Raw genomic sequence first — 19118 nt, forward strand, 5'->3', positions numbered from 1 at the left:
ATGGGAATCCCTCTGAAGTGATGCAAAGCAGGCAACAGACCCCCTTTGAGTTTTATTAGGAAGCAATCTAACCAGATTTGATGCCTACAATGATCCACCTGAGGCCTCCCCAACCCCTATGCCACTAGTACTTCCCAGCTTATATAAGAAGAGAACAAGAATTGTAAGGGCACAAAATCATAGGAATCCATCTCAAGGAAATTGTTGAGGCTTAACTTTCCATGAGAGCTGACAGGTATGTACTCTCACCCTCCAAAACATGTGTGTGTGTGTGTGTGTGTGTGTGTGTAGAGCATTGCAGGCGGTGGTAGTTCTAAGAAAACCATGAAGAGATATTAGGTATCTCCTTCTCCTTTTAGACAGTATAATGGCTGTTCTGCCCCCTGCCCCATTTGGACAGTGCAGCAAAGGACTTCAGCAAGATAGCAGGGCAGAGAGTAAAAGTGACAGCTGAGCAGCCTCTTCTTCCACCTGTGGCATGGCAAGAATATGCAACTTATACATGGACAAGTTGAAGTTACAGAAAGTAGCTATTACAGAGACACCTCACCCAAACACCTCCGGTCATAACCATATTCCCTGATTTGTTTATGTGCATGTTGCTTTCTTACCTGTTTCTCTCACCATGAGGGCAGCACCTTTTTATCCCAATGCCCAGAATAGTGTCTGGTACGTGGTAAAGTTCAACCCATATTTATTTAATCAATTAACACCTAGTGACTTGGCCTGGCCTTCAGGTCTAGGCTCTATGTACTGTCACTTCTGGTCTCCCAAACTTCTACTTGATAGCACTGATCTGTTGTTTTTTTTTTTTTTTTTTTGATTTTTTTTTCTGTATTTTAAAAATAGGACTTCTCTTTAATGTCTAGATTATCAAATAATAATAGAAATTGATCTCATTACATTCCTTATTCTATGTCCTAATTCTTCTTCCACTTTTATCCCTTAAATTTGGTAGTTGGCCCCAGACTGAAAACTTGGTTTAATCAATTGACCTATATCGTAATATATAAAAATAAGCATTCCAACATTTGGTCTTACATGATATAACCCTCGCTTGCCAGGGAAAACACACACCAGGACTTATTTCTGAGAACTGTACTAGTTTCATTTCAGTTGTTGTCTTGGCCATTGGCCATGAGGATAACAAAAGTGGAAAATGCAAGCAAATATCAAGAATTCGATGCTTTAAATACTCAGAAGTACCATTTTCAAAATTATTGCTAATCTTCATCTAACCACTGGTACAGATTTTAAAATAAAGCCATGCTGTATTTTAAACTCAAAAAGTGCTATCAATATATAGAACTGGGCTGAACCATGAAAAATAGGACGGTCAGCTCCAGACCTTGCAAATCTTTAAGTGGGGCTTCCAAACCTCACTGGCTGCTATGCTCTATTGTCCATTTTAATGGACCGAAGCAATAATTTCATTCAGGAAAAATTTTAATCTCCCCACTGCATCACAGCTAACTTGGGCCATGGCTCTGTTCTCATTGGCATTACTAAGCCCCAACAGCCAGCCATACCCTTTACCCAGGCTGTGGCTTGGACTTCTATTAATCTCTGCTTTGAGGGTCTTCCTGACCCATGACAGACACATGGCAGGCACCTTGATTCTCAACACCTCTACGTTTAACACCTTACTCAAGAATGTAGAGACTTTTTCTATTTAGCCTTCATTCACTTACGGGCTGGATGCATTCTACTTTCAGAATGCTACAGTGTTTCCCCAACTCCCTTCTGCATTTTCCTCTATTATATACATATAGGCATACATACCCTGCCTATTCTGTAGGGATCACCTAAGTCTGGCATAACTGTTCAGGAAATCTTGTTAAATAAAGTTCAAGCTCCAGTTCTGTTCCACTGGTAAAAAAAAAGTAAACATCCTTTTTTGCTTGATTTTAATTGTTAGATGTTGGGGGGTGGTTGCTTTGGAGAAGATTTTATGTCAAAGAGAGCTCATCATATTCTGCTCCTCTAGTTAAATGAATCTTGCTAAAGAAATGATTTATTAGTCACCATCCCTCATTAACAGATATTTATATTAGATTGATTTTTCCTTTGAGCCAGTCTCTGTCAGTGCCATTAGGTAAGGGGTTTGACAATGGGAGGGCTCAGTTAGTCCTCAGTGATAATGGGAAAAACTGTCTAATTCAAAACAAGCCTGTAAGCTTTGCTGTTTCCTACAAGGAAACAAAAATAGACATGTACTTGGTGGGAGGCTGAACTCGTAGGTGCCTGGGATACCTTTGAGTTAATAAAGCAGAGGGCAGTCATGAACATAATATGCAAAGAAACATGCATGGTTTTTTATTTCTTAAGAGGAGAGGCAGTTTAAAATAGATTCTTTCTTTACTTACTCTTTGTAAAATATTGTGTGTTTCTTATGAAAAGATTTCTTTTCCCCATGAAAATTTACATTCTCCTGCTCTGATACTGCAGTTACAAAAATTCTGTTTTGATATGAGAAAAACATTCCACTTCAGTCCAGAATTGAGCTTTCTAAATCATTTGAATCATCCCACATTAGCTTGCAACTCCGTGGGCGCTAAAAAAAAAAAAAAAAAAAAAAATTTAAACAACTTTGTTGACTAATTCTCCTCCTGAAAAAAGACCACATAGTAATTATCTTCTCCCTTTTAAAAGTGAAACAGCAGTTACCCTTTGTAGATCCATTGCACCTATAGAGTTTAAAACATTCTCCAAACAACTTAAAAATGTATTACAGTCTACAGCTATGCCACCCTGAACAAGCCCGATCCAGTCTGATCTCGGAAGCTAAGCAGGGTCGGGACTGGTTAGTATTGGATGGGAGACCACCTAGGAAAACCAGGTCCTGTGGGCATAAAAAATAAAAAATAAGGGATTAGAAACTGACAAGGCCTTTGCAATCCATAAGGTCAACCAAGGGTTGCCTCGCCTAAAAATAGAAGAAAAAAAAATGTACTACAATCCTAACCAGAAATAAAATGTAATAGTGTTCCCACTTTATAGGTATTGAAATGAGATATGAGGAAGAGAAAAGATACAAGTTGTTCAAATACAATAACTCATATTTACTGAATATTTAATATGTGCCAAAAACTGTTCTAGATATTTTATGTACAAAGCTCACCTAACCTACATTATAATCCCATGAGTTAGTACTATTACCCACAGTTTACAGATGCACAAACTGGTATAAAAGCATTTCGGCAAGTTGCTTAACGTCACAGAGACAATGTGTGATAGGGTCAGGATTTGAACCTAGGCAGATTAAGTATATTGTCAACCCTCTTAACACTATGCTTAGTACCTTTTTATTATCCTACAGCATTATCGAGATATAATTATACAAGTAAAATTGTAATATATTTAAAGTTACAATGTGATGAGTTGATATACATATACTTTATGAAATGATCCCCACAATCATCAACACATTCATCACTTCGTATAGTTATTTTTTTAAAAATAAGGACACTTAAGCTCTATTTTCTTAGACAATTTGAAGTATACAATACAATATTATTAACTATAGTCGCCATGCTGTACGTTAGATTATCTTATAATAAACAATAAGTATCGTTTGAACTGTGTCTTCCCATTTCTGTCACTCCCAGCCGCTGGCAACCACCCTTCTACTGTTTCTATAAGATCAACATTATTTTTTTTTAAAGAATTCACATATACATGATTTGGCACAGTTTGTCTTTCTCTCTCTGGCTTATTTCACTTAGCAGAATGCCCTTAAGGCCTACCCCTGTTGTCATAAATGGCAGGATTTCCTTACCCCTCATTTTTCATGGCTGAATAATATTCCTCTGTGTGTGTGTGTGTGTGTGTGTGTGTGTTTGTGTGTGTGTCTGTGTGTGTGTGTGTATGGTGTGTATGTGTCACATTTTCTTTACTCATTCATCCATCAACTTAGGTTGCTTTCATAACTTAACTGTAATGAATAATGCTGTAATGAACACAAGAGTACACATAATTCTTTGAGATGGTGATTTCAGTACCAGAAATGAAATTACTAAGTCACATGGTAGTTCTATTCTTAATTTTTTGAGGAACCTCCATACTGTTTTTCATAATGGCTGTGCCAATTTTCATTTCTACCAAGAGTGCACAAGGCTCCCTTTTGTCCACATCCTTGCCAATATTTATTTCTTGTTGTTTTGAAAATTGACATTCTACTACATGTAAGGCAATATCTCATTGTGGTTTTAATTTGCATTTCCATGAGGATCAGTGATGTTGAACATCTTTTCATATATCTATTGGCCAACTGTAATACTTCTTTGGAAAAATATCTATTCATGTCATTTGCCCATTTTTTAACAGGGTTATTAGGGGTTTTTTGCTATTGAAATATAAGAGTTATTCACATATTTTGTATATTAACCCCTTACTGGAAGTAGGGTTGGAAATATTTTCTCCCATTCTATAGGTTGCCTTTTGTTTGTTTGTTTGTTTCCTTTGCTATGAAGAAAATTTTTAGTTTGATGTAGTCCCACTTAATTATTTTTGCTTTTGTTACCTGTGCTTTTTGGAGACATCAAAAAATCATTGTGTTGATCAATGTCAGTGAGCTTTTTCCCCTATTTTTTTTTTTAGTAGTTTTGCAGTTTCAGGTCCTACATTTAAGTCTCTCTCTCTCTCTCTCTTTTTAATGTTTAAGTCTCTAATCCAAATTCAGTTGATTTTTGTGGCATAAGATAAGGGTCCAATTTCTGTCTTTTCATGTGAATATTCAATTTTGCCAACACCATTTATTGAAGAGACTATCCTTTCCCTATGGTGTATTCTTGGCACACTTGAGAAAATTAACTAAGCATATATATACATATATATGTATATGTTGATTTCTCAGCTATTTTTTCCCATTGATCTATTTATCTCCTTATATGCCAGTACCATACTGTTTTGATTATTATAGCTTTGCAATATAGTTTGAAATCAGGCTGTGTGATATCTCCAGATTTGCTCTTCTTGTCCAAGATTCCTTTAGCTATTTGGGGTTTTTAGTGGTTCCATACAAATTTTAGGATTGTTTTTTCTATTTATGAAAAAAAAAGCCATTGGAATTTTGATAGGTGTTGCATCGAATCTGTAGATCACTTTGGTAGTATGAGTGTTTTAAAAATATTAATTTTTCCAATCCACAAAGATGGGATATATTTTCATCAATTTGTGTCTTCTCCAATTTCTTTCATCAATGTTTTATAGTTTTCAGTATATAGATCTTTCATCTCCTTGGTTAAATTTAGTCCTAACTATTTTATTCTTTTTGTTGCTTTGTAAATGGGATTACATTTTTAAATTTTTTTTTTTGGGACAGTTCATTGTTAGCATAATGCCATTTTTATACACATATAGTAAACTGCATCAGTTTTCAAACTGGAAACCAGATCTATGTTGATTGACATTTTGCTGTTTAGTGTCTTTTAAAATGAAAAATTAAGATTAAAAAGTGTTCTCTGTGATAGAAAGTGAAGCAAATTTTAAAGGGGAAACCAAACCAATTCCTGAAGATTTAAAATTTAAGTGAGTTCGGGTGTTCAGAACACAAGTCAGGTACTTGGTGGTACCTGGTTAAAAAATATGCATTTGAGATTCAAATATAACACATCAGCAAATACAGCTGGACTTGCTATTATGAAGATCATTCTTTATAAAAGAAACTCAAGCTTTTATTTCACTGAAATATCATTTAAGGACTTTTGTAAATTGGATCAAATGAACTGTAAATACATATAAGAAGAACCTACAGTAATTTAATGTTTTATACAGTTTAGTAAATGCTTTCCCATAGGCATCTCTTTTAAGGAAGGGACAAGATTTATGATTTTTCCTTTTTTTTTTTTACAAAGGTCCAGAAAGATTAAAATTCTTGCTCAATGTCACACAGCTGTGAAGTTACATGATTGTGATGCAAATAAATTCCATTTCTCTTTCAACTATATATTTGGAATTCTTTAGCACTTGCCATTTACAGTGTGCTTTTAAAATATGCATATTTATTATATTCTTATTGTCAGTGTGTACAGTGTTTAAGAATATGGACTTCAAAATCAGATTGCCTTGGTGCAAATTCTGACTCTGCCCCTTGTTATGTAATCTTAGATGAGGTACTAACCTCGTTGTGTTTCAGTTTTCTCATCTCTAAAACAGGATTATAATATCTATCCCATAGGGGAAAGGGGAGAATGTGTAAGTATTAAGTGAGATACTATAACAAAAACATTTGGAACCGTGCCTGGCACAAAGTAATATATACAAGTTTTATATTCAATGTATGTTAGTTCTTATAGAGAAAGGATTATTATGTTCATTTTATAGATAAAAGGACTGTGGATTCAAGTTATATGACTCACCTATTAAGCTGGAATCCAAACTCAATTCTACTGATTCAAAATCTGTTTCTTTCTCACTATACCAGCTTGTTTTGTGTAGAAAATTAGGTTTTACTGAACTTTATTACAGTTGGAGAATTATAAAGAAGGATTTGAAATCAGGTGTCTATTTGTGGACTTTAGGGTTTCTGAAAACCCTCTAAAATAGTATAGAAAATGTGCCTTGGTATATTTGTCTAGAATAGGGTTCATAGCTTTAACCACATTCAAGAAAGAGGGCCAAGTCTCATGAGTGTTAGTGGCCATGGATTGTGAGGTACTAGAGTGTAAATTTAAGGTCTAGGTTTGGAACTGCTTGGGTTCAGATCAGAAGTCTAACACTCTCAGCTCTGTGACCATGGATAACCTAATTTTTTTCTCATCTGTTGAAGAAGCATGATCATTTGTAAGAATTAAATTAATACATATTTAAACACACACACACACACACACACACTTGAAACATTGCTTGGTACTTAATGAGCTCCATATAAAGGTTGTTGTTATTATCATTGACATGATCAAGTGATGCTTAAAAATTGGCTGGATTAAATTCACTTGGACAGTGAATTATTAGTATAACTCATATCCATGAGAACTTGGCCTAGTGCTAAGGTACATAGCCTCTAAGATATTCGACTCTTGGTTTTCACACTCTTGTGCAATCTCCTTCTCTTGAGTGGATTTATTGGCCAGCTTCTGCTGAATTAAATATGGTGCAAGTGATGGGATGTCACTTCTGAGATTAGATTATAAAAAGACAGTGGTTTCTATCCTAGATGTTCTCTCTCTCTTTCTTGGGCTGCTCTCTCAAGAAAAGGCCACCTGCCATACTGTCAGGCAGCCCTGTGAAAAGAAACTGAAGGAGGCCTCTGGCCAACAGTCATCGGGGAAATGAGGTTCTCAATCTATCAGTGTTGAGGAACAGGGGCCCACATGAGTAAGCTTGAAAGCAAATCTTTCTTCAGTCGGGTTTTCAAATGACACTTCAGACCCAGCCAATAGCTTGGCTGAAACCTCATGAGAAAAGGTAGGCCAGAGGCACTCAGCAAAGCTGGGCCCAGATTCCTGACTCACTGAAACTGTCAGATAATAAATACCGTATTTATTGTTTTCAGTCACTAATTTTGATAACAATTTTTATGCAGCAATAAATAACTAATACATATGCAAAATACTTTATAGATATTATCTCATTTAGAACTTACGACCACCCTAAAATGTTGGTATTATTATACTGATTTGTAGAGGTTGCCTGAAGAAATCAAATGACTAACAGAAACTCATAGTGAATTTTGCCTAACTCCAAAGCCCATGCTCTTTCTTAGCTAGGATACTAATTTTTTATTGTTTTAATTATGGTATAGTTGACATACAATGCTATATTAATCTTAGGTGTACAACACTGGTGATTTGACATTACATACCTTACAAAGTGCTCACCACGCTGTCTAGTAACCATTTGTCACCATGCAAAGTTATCACATCATTATTGACTATATTCCTTGTTCTGTACATTATTTTGCTGTGACTTACTTACTTTATAACTGGAAGTGTGCACCTCTAATCCCTTTCACCCATTTCACCCATGCCTTCGCCTGTCTCTGTTAACCATCAGTTTGTTCTTTCTGACTCGTTTTTGAGATTACTTTTAATTCTGTGTAGGTTTTGCTATTAATATTTAAAATAGAATTACTGAAGGTGTTCAGAAACAGATCTCAATTTGGTTTTTAAAACATACTACTGGCCTTTATTTTAACCAGAACTTGGAAATCTGAATACTTCACACAGTGAAAACACTACGTTTTGCCAAAATTTATGCTATAGGGAATAAGGTCTAAGATATTAATAAATATTAAATTATAGACTCTAAGTCTGGGCTCTTCAAAATAATCTCTACATCATTATTATCATTTATTTATTTATTTCTGAAACATAGCCCTTTTGAAAAATAACTAATATTTAAATTAATGAATGGCTTTAAATAAGATGGATAGTTATCCATCCCATTAACTCCCATCCTCAAATAGAATTTCCCTGAATAAGTCAGTGGTCTCTTAGCTCTGGGTCCGCTGACTCTTGGTCCAGCAGCCTGTCAATTCCACCCTTGATTTCCTAATGTAGAAAATAAAGTCCTGTGACAGTTAATAGCCTATGCCAAACCATTAAAAATAGCAGTCAAATTTAAAGAAGAACACTAATGAAGACATATTTATGACTTCACACTTCACAAACCAATTGATAGAATCCTTTCCCTCTGCCTTTTTGAAATAATTAGTGACTTTAACAGCAGAATATTAAGATTTGATTTGATTACTGTAGTCAATTGAGAACAAAACAAAAATCATTAATCCCAGAGACAAAGACGTCTTTGGTACAGAGATATTCCACTAAAATGTTATAAAAATGATCAGATAGATGTTGATGTTTCCAAGACCTATGTTTCTTTCTGTTTATCTACCTATCAATCACCTACCTATGTTAGCATCAGTGTCTCAATATGTAAACTATCTCTAATCTCAAAACAGACATATTTGAAAATAAATGCTTTTTGGGTTACTAATGACCTAAAAGAATAACATTACCACAGTTTTTAAGAGGTTGAGATATTAAAGCATTATAAGTATATAGTATAAAAATTAGAAATGAAAATGTAGTTTTTGATACTGTATATACTATAAAAGTATTTTTTTTAATTTAGTTTCATCATTTTAATAATATATTTAAGATCTACCCTGATTAACTTAACTCATAATTTGGCTGAAGAGTAAAACTGGTTTGTGTGTATATGGACAGTATGCATCTCTGTGGGAATGGTGAATAAATGATATGGTTAGTCATAAAAATTAGAGATCTGCCATTGACAAAAGTGAAATCATTAAGACTGACTATCAGTGCGCATTGCTTTTGCTATGCTGACTCCTCACTTTGTTTTTGATGGATCCAAACCAGAAATTCACATTATTATTGATACAATCTCAATATTAATGTTAAAATTTAAAAAATACACTCTACATTGTATGGGGTAAGGTAGTAGAAAGAGAAACAGGTTTAGTATCAAGAAATAAGGGATTTTGGTCCTGTTTTTCCACCAGGTAATTTATAATGCAACTTTTTGAAAGTTATCTCACCTCTCTGGGATTAATCTTCTTTATCTATAAAGATTGATCTTTAAGATCACTTCCAATATTAATGTTCCAGACTGAATAATTATTGTCCAATCAAAAGTACCTTAAGAATTCAAATAACTAAATCTCTAAAAAATATTTAGTTAGGTTATTCCTTTAGGACACCCATTAAGCATTTATTTCAAAGTACAATGGATCCTCACTCTTTACAGAGTCTGTATTTGTGAATTCACCTGTTCTCTCATACTGTAAACAGAGTCCTTAGTGCCATGTTATCTGCATTTTTTTATTTTTTGTTGGTGATTTAAAATGGCCCCCAAGATTAGTGCATATGTCTCTAAGTTCAAGAAGGCTGTGATGTACTTATGAAGTAAACACATGTGTTTGGTAAACTTTGTTCAAGTATGAGTTACAGTGTTGTTTGCCAGGAGTTCAATGCTCATAAGTCAAAAATATATATTAAATAAAGCATCTTTATACAGAAATTCACATAAACCAGGGTTATACACTGACTAGTTGATAAAAATGTCGTGACCAGAGACTTGCAGGAACCTAATTCTGCATTTCTCCTAGGAGCTTGCAAAGTTTTCCTCTTTCTGAAAATTATCTCTTTAAATAAATTCTTTAGTAAATGGATAATAGAATTTTATTTTCATATAGTGTTTCAAATGTTCACTGAAGTATTTGATGTGATAATCATAGTGTAAGGTTCAGCTAAATATTTAGGATTCCATAATTTCTTTTCTGTTAATAATACTCCTCTCTTCTATTTCTAAATTTCTTTATTTTTCAGCTTATTTCCACTTGAGATATTTCAACAGTCCAAAATTTCATTTGATGTTAAAATTCTTCAAAAGCATTATTTTACAGGTCCCTCCCTTTCTACCACTCAAAGAACACTTACCTTCTTTGAGTTCACATTCAGCCTGTTCAGTATTCTATCTCAGGGAATGCAACAGTAACATTTTGACATGGGCTTCTCCAAACATCTTAATATACTAGAGAACATGCCAAGGAAACAAGATACAGGTATGGGAGAAATACTGTTTCAAAGATCATATTTTCTTTTCCAATAAAATATTGAAAGCCTGTCATCTGAATCATCTGTGGACAATTTGATAAACAGATAAAGAGAAAGGGTGGGAAAAAAGGCTGCTCTCGCTATGTCGCTCTGTGTTAACAACAGATTGCTGGAAATACTACTTTTGAATTCTGCAAATATTAAAACATTTCAATCCAATAAAGGCAATGGGTTTTATAATAGCTTGAACTTCAAGTTAACTAGGAAGAAATAAGTCCTATTTAACAGAATGCAATCTGTGTGTGGTGGAATAATGTACTGGGATATTAATTTGCATTCTATTCTCACTGTTGTAAATAATTTACAGCTCTTTGTCCAAAGGAGATAGTTATGTTTTTGTCTTTGTTTTTCCTGGAAATGGGAAGAAATACAAGCATACCCAAAAGATTACTTCCAAAAGGGACATTTGTTTTCAAAAGTCCAGGTTCAGAAAAGAATATGGAACTAGACTGTGGGGAGCAGAAGTTCAGGGTTAGGAAAGGTAATGAGTTAGCCCTTGGAGGAGAAGGGTTTTGAGAGAGGTTTTCCAAAGAATGTAGGACTGGAAGTTTGAAGAGTTCATGTGCAATGGAGAATGATATACTGCTCCATATTCTGCAACCAGGGAGATACAGGTCTCGGATAAGCATAACTCCAAGGCATACCAGAGAAGGTGAACAACTAAAGACTGCAGGTCTCAGCCTCAGCAAAAATCTAAACATTCCTTTGCATGTAATTATGATGACCAGTGTGCAATGCAGACCAAAAGGACATTCCTCAAATACTTTTCAAATATCGTGATTCTTATATGACCCTAGGCTCCCCCTCCCCCCGCCAAAACACAAATCTCAATTTTTAATCAGGTAGGGAGGAGTTCTGAGTACACTGATCTGTTTCTTTCTTTCTTTCTTTCTTTTTTTATAAAGAAAAAACAGAGTATGCTTCTTGGGCTAGATCATAGACAAAACTCATACCCATTTGTTAACTCAGGTAACCCTTATAAATAACACCATTGGATTTATACTATTAAACCCATTTTACAGATGCATGAAGTGAGGCACAGAAAAGTCAAGTACCTTGTCTGATATCACAAGGATAGGAGGTAGCAGATGTGGGATTTGAACTCACGCAGCCTGGCTTGACATTCTGTGCTCCTGAATACTCCACTCTTCTGCCTGTCCTGTCATGTCTATGTCAGGTCACTTAACTCTTTTTTAAAATGGTCTGCTACAAATAATTACTGTGTATAGATTTTATCTCCTCTTAGCTCCCTGATAACTGGCATGCTTATTTTTTATGTTTCCTCCAGTGCCTGACACTGACCCTGGAAAGAACACATCACTCTTAACATGAACGAGTAAAAATAAAACTTACAAATCAGATCTGAATATAAGTGTGTGCAGACAAACACACACACACAGAGTCTTTAAAACATAGATGATCAGTACTGATCAGATTTGATGCAATAAATATCTATATTAAATGTCTCAAACCACGTTAATCATGTGATTAACTTAAAAATACATTCCTACTAGAGAATGCATTGATATTTTTCATTACCTATCTTACTCTGTGACATTATACAATAAAAATAATGCATTTTTTAAAAGCATCTAGTAAACTATCTCTGAAATTTACTTTCAATGGCATTTTAGAACTATTTTGAGTAAGGAACATATGATTTTTAAAGAGCATTCCATAGCTAATGGGGGTAGATTCTGTTATACACACTCAAACGTCCCTTCAGATCTGAAGAACTTATGTGCCTCCCCCCCCACACACACACACACCAAAATAAAATAACTGGAAGCGCCACCAGCTACCAGTCCTTAGAGCTGAGCCCTCACCAGAAATTACCCTCAGCTGTAGAAAGCTGCCTAAAACAGGGTCACACATGTTTCCCCAAATGTTCCTGCATCCAATCACTGGTCGGTATGGGGATATAAAGGTACAACCCTCCTTGTCACAACTTAGGACCACTTTGGTAGGCCACCATAATTTCAGAGCCTTCAGTGGGGGTCAACTGTGGCTTTCCTTGAAACTGTATCAACACCCAACTTCTCCCGCCACCCAATCCTGTTTTCTTCCTGTTCCTTCTGCAATTGTTAATCCTAAGAACTCTCCAAATGAACTTCATGTCAGTGCCTGCTTCTTGTGGAAATCAAGCTGGGACACCTCATGCATCCAAATGAATGATACTTACTAAATTGACCTCGGTCTTGTTTCCTTGTAGGCATGCTCAATACATTTTATTCAGCTGAAGTACTTATGCAATTTAACCTAATAGAAGCAGATAAGCCATGTCTAAAGAGTCAAGAAGCTTATCTGGCCCTGCTGTGATTCCCAACATCAAAACGAGAAAATCCCCTTCTAAATAATTATTAGATGCTCATATGATAGTATCCATTGATTGCAACTGCAGTTGCTAACATTGAGGGCTTTTTAGGTGTCATGCACTGTGGCAAATACTTTGCATGCATTGTTTCATAGAGGCCTTATAACAACCCTCTGAGAAAGATACTATTATCAACTCATTGTACTGTGAAACTCGCAGTAGTTAAATAACCTTTTCATGGTTACATGGTGACATGACTTTCTGTCTATAGATTCTTACTACTGCTATATTGCCTCACCTAAATACATAATGACAAAGAGCTATAAAGAGTTCAGTAATGCATTTCAATTACTTTCTATTTTATTCACCATAAAACAGCATCTGAATTTGTTTGAAATACAGTAGTATATAAACGTTATTTTTAGTCAGCCTACAGACAATTTTTGGAATGCATATGCATTTGAAAACCTATTTCAAAAACTCTGTACCTTCATGGGGGCCTGTACTCTTGACTCAAAGGTCAGTGACTATTGTCCTAAAAACATTATATACCACTGTATTTGGTGCTCCCAGTGTTTAAGGTTATAGACACTCCCTTCCTACACATGAAAAAATACACATAAAATAGCAAAAAGCAAAAAAAAAAAAAAAAAGGTTCAAAAGTAGCAACTGCTATCAAATTTGAAAAACAGTAGGAGCCCAAGAGAGGAAGTAGGAAATTTTAGTATGGCTTGGTATAGAATTTAAGGTTTACCACCATTATTATCCTCTGAAAGCCATCTTAGAGAAAGAAAGTAAGCACTCCAAATGTTGAGATTTTTATTAATGTTTTTAATTTTCAGAAAAATTGACTAAAAAAATAAGCAGCAATACAGGAAAAACAGTCAACGTAAATTCTAAAGTGCCATGCTACCTGATGAGTGAGCAGGAGCGAGAAAACGCCAGCAGGGACATGATTTTCCAAAGCTGCATTTTGAATAGAGTGAATTAACTGGAGGTTGAGTGTATTCTACCAGAAAAATAGGATATTCCTCTAACCAAGTGAAATAAACCATAATGCAGGATATTTGACAAGATGTCCGTAGAGAGAGCAAATCTTAAGTGTTTTAAGTGATGAGCTCTCCTTCTCTTGCCTCTGTCCCTACTTTAAGGCAAAAAAGAAAAAGAAAGAAAAGAGAAAGAAAGATGGGAGAGGAAGAGAGAGAGGGACAGAGTCACAAAGGCCTGCAAAAGGCACACGGGCGGGCAGGCTTAGAACAGTGCTTCGAGCCTGTATATTTCAACAAATGTCAGCCATTGATTTTATTTAAAGAACATAATATAAATATTATCGATTTTGACAAAAAAATATACTAATATAACCAATATAAAGATGTGAGGGAAAAATGGAGGTAGGAGGAATGTACATCTGAATTTTTCCTATTCTTCATAGCTAGTGGACATTCAATACCATTTAAACTTGAAATCCAGGGTTCAAAAAAGTGGCCGGCACATCTTATTTTTTCACACTATGTTTACCTACCTTTAGGACAATCTATTAGGAACTAATATTTTCGGAGAAGAAATAGTTATTGGATGAGCGGCTCATTTCTGTTTATTTTCATTTGGTATAACAAAGTAATTTAATATATTTAATTTAAAATAGAATGTATTCTAGGATGTCATTTTCTGAAATGATTTCCATTCATCTATGTACCCATCCATTCTCCTTTCTACTTATTTGTCTATCTATCTATCTATAGACACTAAGAAATATTTGCTATTATGTTCACTTAATGGTGATGGTGGCTATTTCTGATAGATAAGATAATTTTGCTCTCCTTTATCACTTGAGCTTTGCGAAAATAATTATGTATCATTTTTATAAAAATAATAAAACTTTCCTTTTGTGGAAAATTTTTTAAAACCACCCAAATGAGAAAAGGAAATAAAATCATTCATAATCAGGTGTGGTCATTTTTAAAACAAAAATATGATTTGAATCTAATTCCAGGCTTAGAAGCATTAAACAAAGAAAGAAACAATGTTCTCAGACTGTTTGATGAATTGTAGCATGGGCTTAAATGATACCCACAAGAACTAAAATAGGGGAAATCACTCTGAAGAAAAACTATCTGTAGACAAGATGAGTATCCAGTTTTGTTAAGAGTCAAAGCTATTTTAATGGGTGCTCTTTATCAAAAATAGGAATAGCCTCATCATGATTAAGTCAAATGTAATACAGACTAAAATAAGTACAAATATAACCAGAGTATTGAGATCAGATCACTTATTCTTTTGTATAGCAACATAACTATTCCAATTAGAAACAGAAAAGCCACCAAGTACATTAAATTAAAATAGTACGAAAGTTTTTGTATAGTGTTCTTCAGGCTAAAAAGTTTAAGTTTGCTTTTGAGATGAGCTCGTTATTATATTTACAATGCGATTATTGACATTATTTATGATTTATGATTTTTTCCATTTTAGAGATGAAGAAAAACAAGGTTTAGTCGATTATCCCAAGTCACACACATTACTCTTACTATCCTGTGTTGCATATCATGTAGCATCTTATGTCCATATTTCTTAGAAATAGTTCAGATGAATAAGATATATGATTTAATGTTCTTCAACTTTTGTAATCCAAGAATATTTTCCTAATTGAAGTAGCAGGAAAAATCCAAAAGCTTAGGAAGAGCCATATCAATAAAATAAAAATGAAAACCATGATTTGGGACTAACTAGTCTACCCATTACTGTGTCAATCTCTGAAGCCCCTTGACAGAAACCCAAGAATAATTTTAAAATCGTTCACATAATCTAATGTGTTGTTATTTATCTATTTGTTTTAAGCGAGCGACAAAATATAAAAATAAATGATAGCCAGATGTTTTTTAAAAATAGAACTCAGATCCACAATATGCAGCAATGAGCCAGAAACAAATCCATTATCCACAGTAACCAGCCAAGGAAGCCAATCTACTATCTATAACTTAGACTTATAGAAAGTCAGACTACTACTACCTCTAGCATCCAGTTCAGGAAGCCAAACAGTAACAACTCCTGGAACAATCAGCCCCAAATGGCCAAGACTTGAAAAATAACTGATGGCTTCTCCAATTTTCGTCACCAGTTCCAGCCTGGGATCAACCATAGAAAGCCAAACATGTGCCCCTAACCCATCGCAGAGGATGCCTCACTTCTAGTTAGCCTGCCTCCAGGCCTCTAGCTTCCCCATGCCAATAGTCCCCAAGCACGGCACACCAGAAGCCTTCCACTCTTTCCACTGTAAAGCTAAATATTATGCATTGCACAAGTATTACTTGTACGTATTAAAATAGCATCAAGAAAAAAATGAAAAATGAGTTTTATGACACAAATATCTTATATTTAGATTGTTACTCTGTTCAAACCAGTGACTCATTTCACATACAATGACAGGTCCCCTTTCTCCTGGGACAGAATGGTCTTAAGAATTAGAGACGCAAACAAGGGCTTAGGCCATGCAAAGTAATCCATAAAGCAAAATATCACATCCAAAGCCACATTTTTTGCCTTTATCATAAACTCACTCAAATATTCTGTCCTTTTCATACCTTCTTACTGTGGTCATTTTTGCAACAAGTACATTATAAAATTATTTGATTGTTATTTATTAATAAAGGGGAAATTCATTCTCCATCTATTCGTGTTTGCTTATCAAGAAGCCTATTAGCCACAGACATTTGATTGGATAACAATGCCTTCAAATAGCAATAGCCTACTGGCTGATTTCTTTTGCTATCACCCAATGCGGCATGCACTCCCTTGGTTTGCAGGTGCTCCAGCTGCTGAGTGCACTGTAATGGGCTGAATTAATCAAGTGTGACTGATTGCCTTAATTGATGGGGGAGACAGAGTAACCTTTTTTCTCAGAGCAACTACATCATGTAATTACGGAGGAAACTGTATAGCTTTTGTTAGTTGGACTAGACACCTCTAACGACATTAGCCAAGCAAAGGGTATTATTATTCCCCATTTTAGAGATTTAAAAAACCGAAACTAATATCAGTTGACTAGGTAATAGCTCCAAGGTCACACAAAAGAATAAGCAGCAAATTTAGAATTCAGGTCTGTTTAACTCTAAACTCTGTGCACTAAGCACTATAACCAGAATTTGATGGATTGGGTTCTAGCATATGTAGGCATAAATAAGGTATTTCTAGCTGGTTTCAATTCATGTATTTCTGGGGCTGCATGGAAAGGCTTCATTTGTCTTGGGTCTTTACTTTTTGGAATAATATTTGACCTGTATCTTTGGTCATTCCCTAATGGGATGAGTCACAGAAGGATGTCTCACATGATCACCTTTAAAATCACCCCTTCTTTCTCAAATGAGTACCCAAGACTGAACTGGATGTTGGGCTTTGATTTTTCTCCGAATTTGTGGCAGGTGTCTTCTTGATCCAGGATAGCCTACAGAAAGTTATAGGCTATCACTTTTCTTCATGAGTGTTGATTCTCCTAAGGGCAGCCCTGTTGAGGCCTTCACATAACTGGAACCCTCAATGAACTGTCTCCTCCCCAAAGTCCTTATTTCTTAGAGTTCCCAAAGGAACATGAAGAAGCAACCCACTGCTGACCCTTGTGAAATGTAAAAGAAAATTTCTATCCGTTCCACTTGGCAAGTGGAACAAGTTACTGTTCAAATGCTTCATTTAAACTCCATTCCCCTCCTCCTGACTTAAGTCTTTCTGAGTACCTAATTAATGCCTGTCTTCACATGCACACAACAACAGGTAGCAGATTCCTTGCCTGAATCATTACTGTTTCTTACCTCTGGATCTAAGATTTATCATCTGTAAAGTTGGAGGTCAGATTATCTATTCTCTATAGACTCTCTCTCATAATTCTAAGAATTTCTTCCTATAGAAGAGACCACTTAAAAAAAATAATTCACATTCTTCACTTTCAAGGAACACACACACAAAAATTTAAATCATAATGTTTTTGAAATATAATAGTGTATATATATATAAGTATATATGCTATATACATGTGTGTGTGTATAGATGTACATGATATAAAATCACTCTTATTTTTTAAGCCTTTTCTTAAAATAGAAAGTTAGCTTTATTTAGTGAGAGTTGTGGAGTAGTATGGAGAAAGGAGGAGGTAGTTCTAGTCTTAAAGACTTAGATTTGATATCCAGCTCTAATATTTACTCTCTCTGCAACATTGGGCATATTACTTCACCTCCCTTGCTTTACACATGTATAAAGTAGGAAAAATGACACCAAGTTTATAGGATGTTATAAAGACTGAGACAATATATGTTTACCCATCTGCTAGAATGCAGGATGGACATCAATACAGATTATAATGTCAACAATAATATTAATATTGCTTCAAGCTTATAAAAGCTTAATATCATATATTTTTTTCTAAGACCACACAGCATAGCTCAGCTGTGCAAATGCACATTATTCATAAGGATCATTTGAAACTGCACAATAGATGGAGAGAGAGGGCTGAACTCCCTAAAAAGCTTTTTCATATCTCTCCTCTCATGTCTATCTTCATATTCAGAAAAAGGAAATGAAAGTATTGGAATGTCAAAAAGAAAATAATAGTCTTTTTTTCCTTTATCAGTTTACACATACAGCATTCTTTCAAAATTAAAGAGTCAGCATTCGATATGTGTGTTCGATTTCTAACGTGTTTGACCTCATGGTAGAAATAATGTTCCCTGCTCATGAAGAAAAATGTTCATCCTGACAAGATTATGGCCATCCTCCTAGACTGTAGTTTTATATTAACTCCTTATGGCTTCTAATAAAACAAGATTGTTTTGAGCAGTTCTAAATAATAAAATCTATTTCCCTGAGGATTTTCATCAGCTGGTTGAGAGCAAAATATTCACGTATTTTAACATTATTTTCACAGATTATTATTTGCTTCATAATCAATAAAACTATTAAAGGTTATGGATTGATTTCCTTGGGAATAACTGTTTTCACTGAGGTACAGTTCAGAAAAAGGAAGTTCTCTAGGTCTCATGAACAGAAAAAACTGATTACAGAAACTGACTATCAGGTGATGAAAGAGCTTAAAAAATCAACTGGGGGACAATGAAGCAACCCATAGGTTAGCATCAGCAGGAAACCACTGCCCTTCCTAGGACTGGAGGGATGTTGGGAATAAGTGGATTGTTGGAGGCAGGCCCAACTGCGGAGCCAGAACCACAGCAAGGGCT

General features: G+C 35.0%; 1 protein-coding gene and 1 pseudogene across 1 annotated transcript in view; one reads left to right on the forward strand and one right to left on the reverse strand.

The window, feature by feature from the left end:
* Nucleotides 1–10558, reverse strand: part of KCNA4 (potassium voltage-gated channel subfamily A member 4) — a 434546-nt gene extending 423988 nt beyond the window's left edge. Inside the window, exons 1-2 of the mRNA XM_036220194.1 lie at nucleotides 10410–10558; nucleotides 2367–2554 (exon numbers count right to left, since the gene is read on the reverse strand). The gene's annotated coding sequence lies outside the window, so the exon portion shown is untranslated. The remainder of the gene's footprint in view (nucleotides 1–2366; nucleotides 2555–10409) is intronic.
* LOC118603028 lies at nucleotides 2734–2851 on the forward strand (annotated as a pseudogene).
* Nucleotides 10559–19118: the final 8560 nt, after the last annotated feature.

The sequence above is a fragment of the Rousettus aegyptiacus genome, unplaced genomic scaffold (assembly GCF_014176215.1).
Source record: "Rousettus aegyptiacus isolate mRouAeg1 unplaced genomic scaffold, mRouAeg1.p scaffold_m13_p_5, whole genome shotgun sequence".
In the NCBI taxonomy this organism is placed as follows: Eukaryota; Metazoa; Chordata; class Mammalia; order Chiroptera; family Pteropodidae; genus Rousettus; species Rousettus aegyptiacus.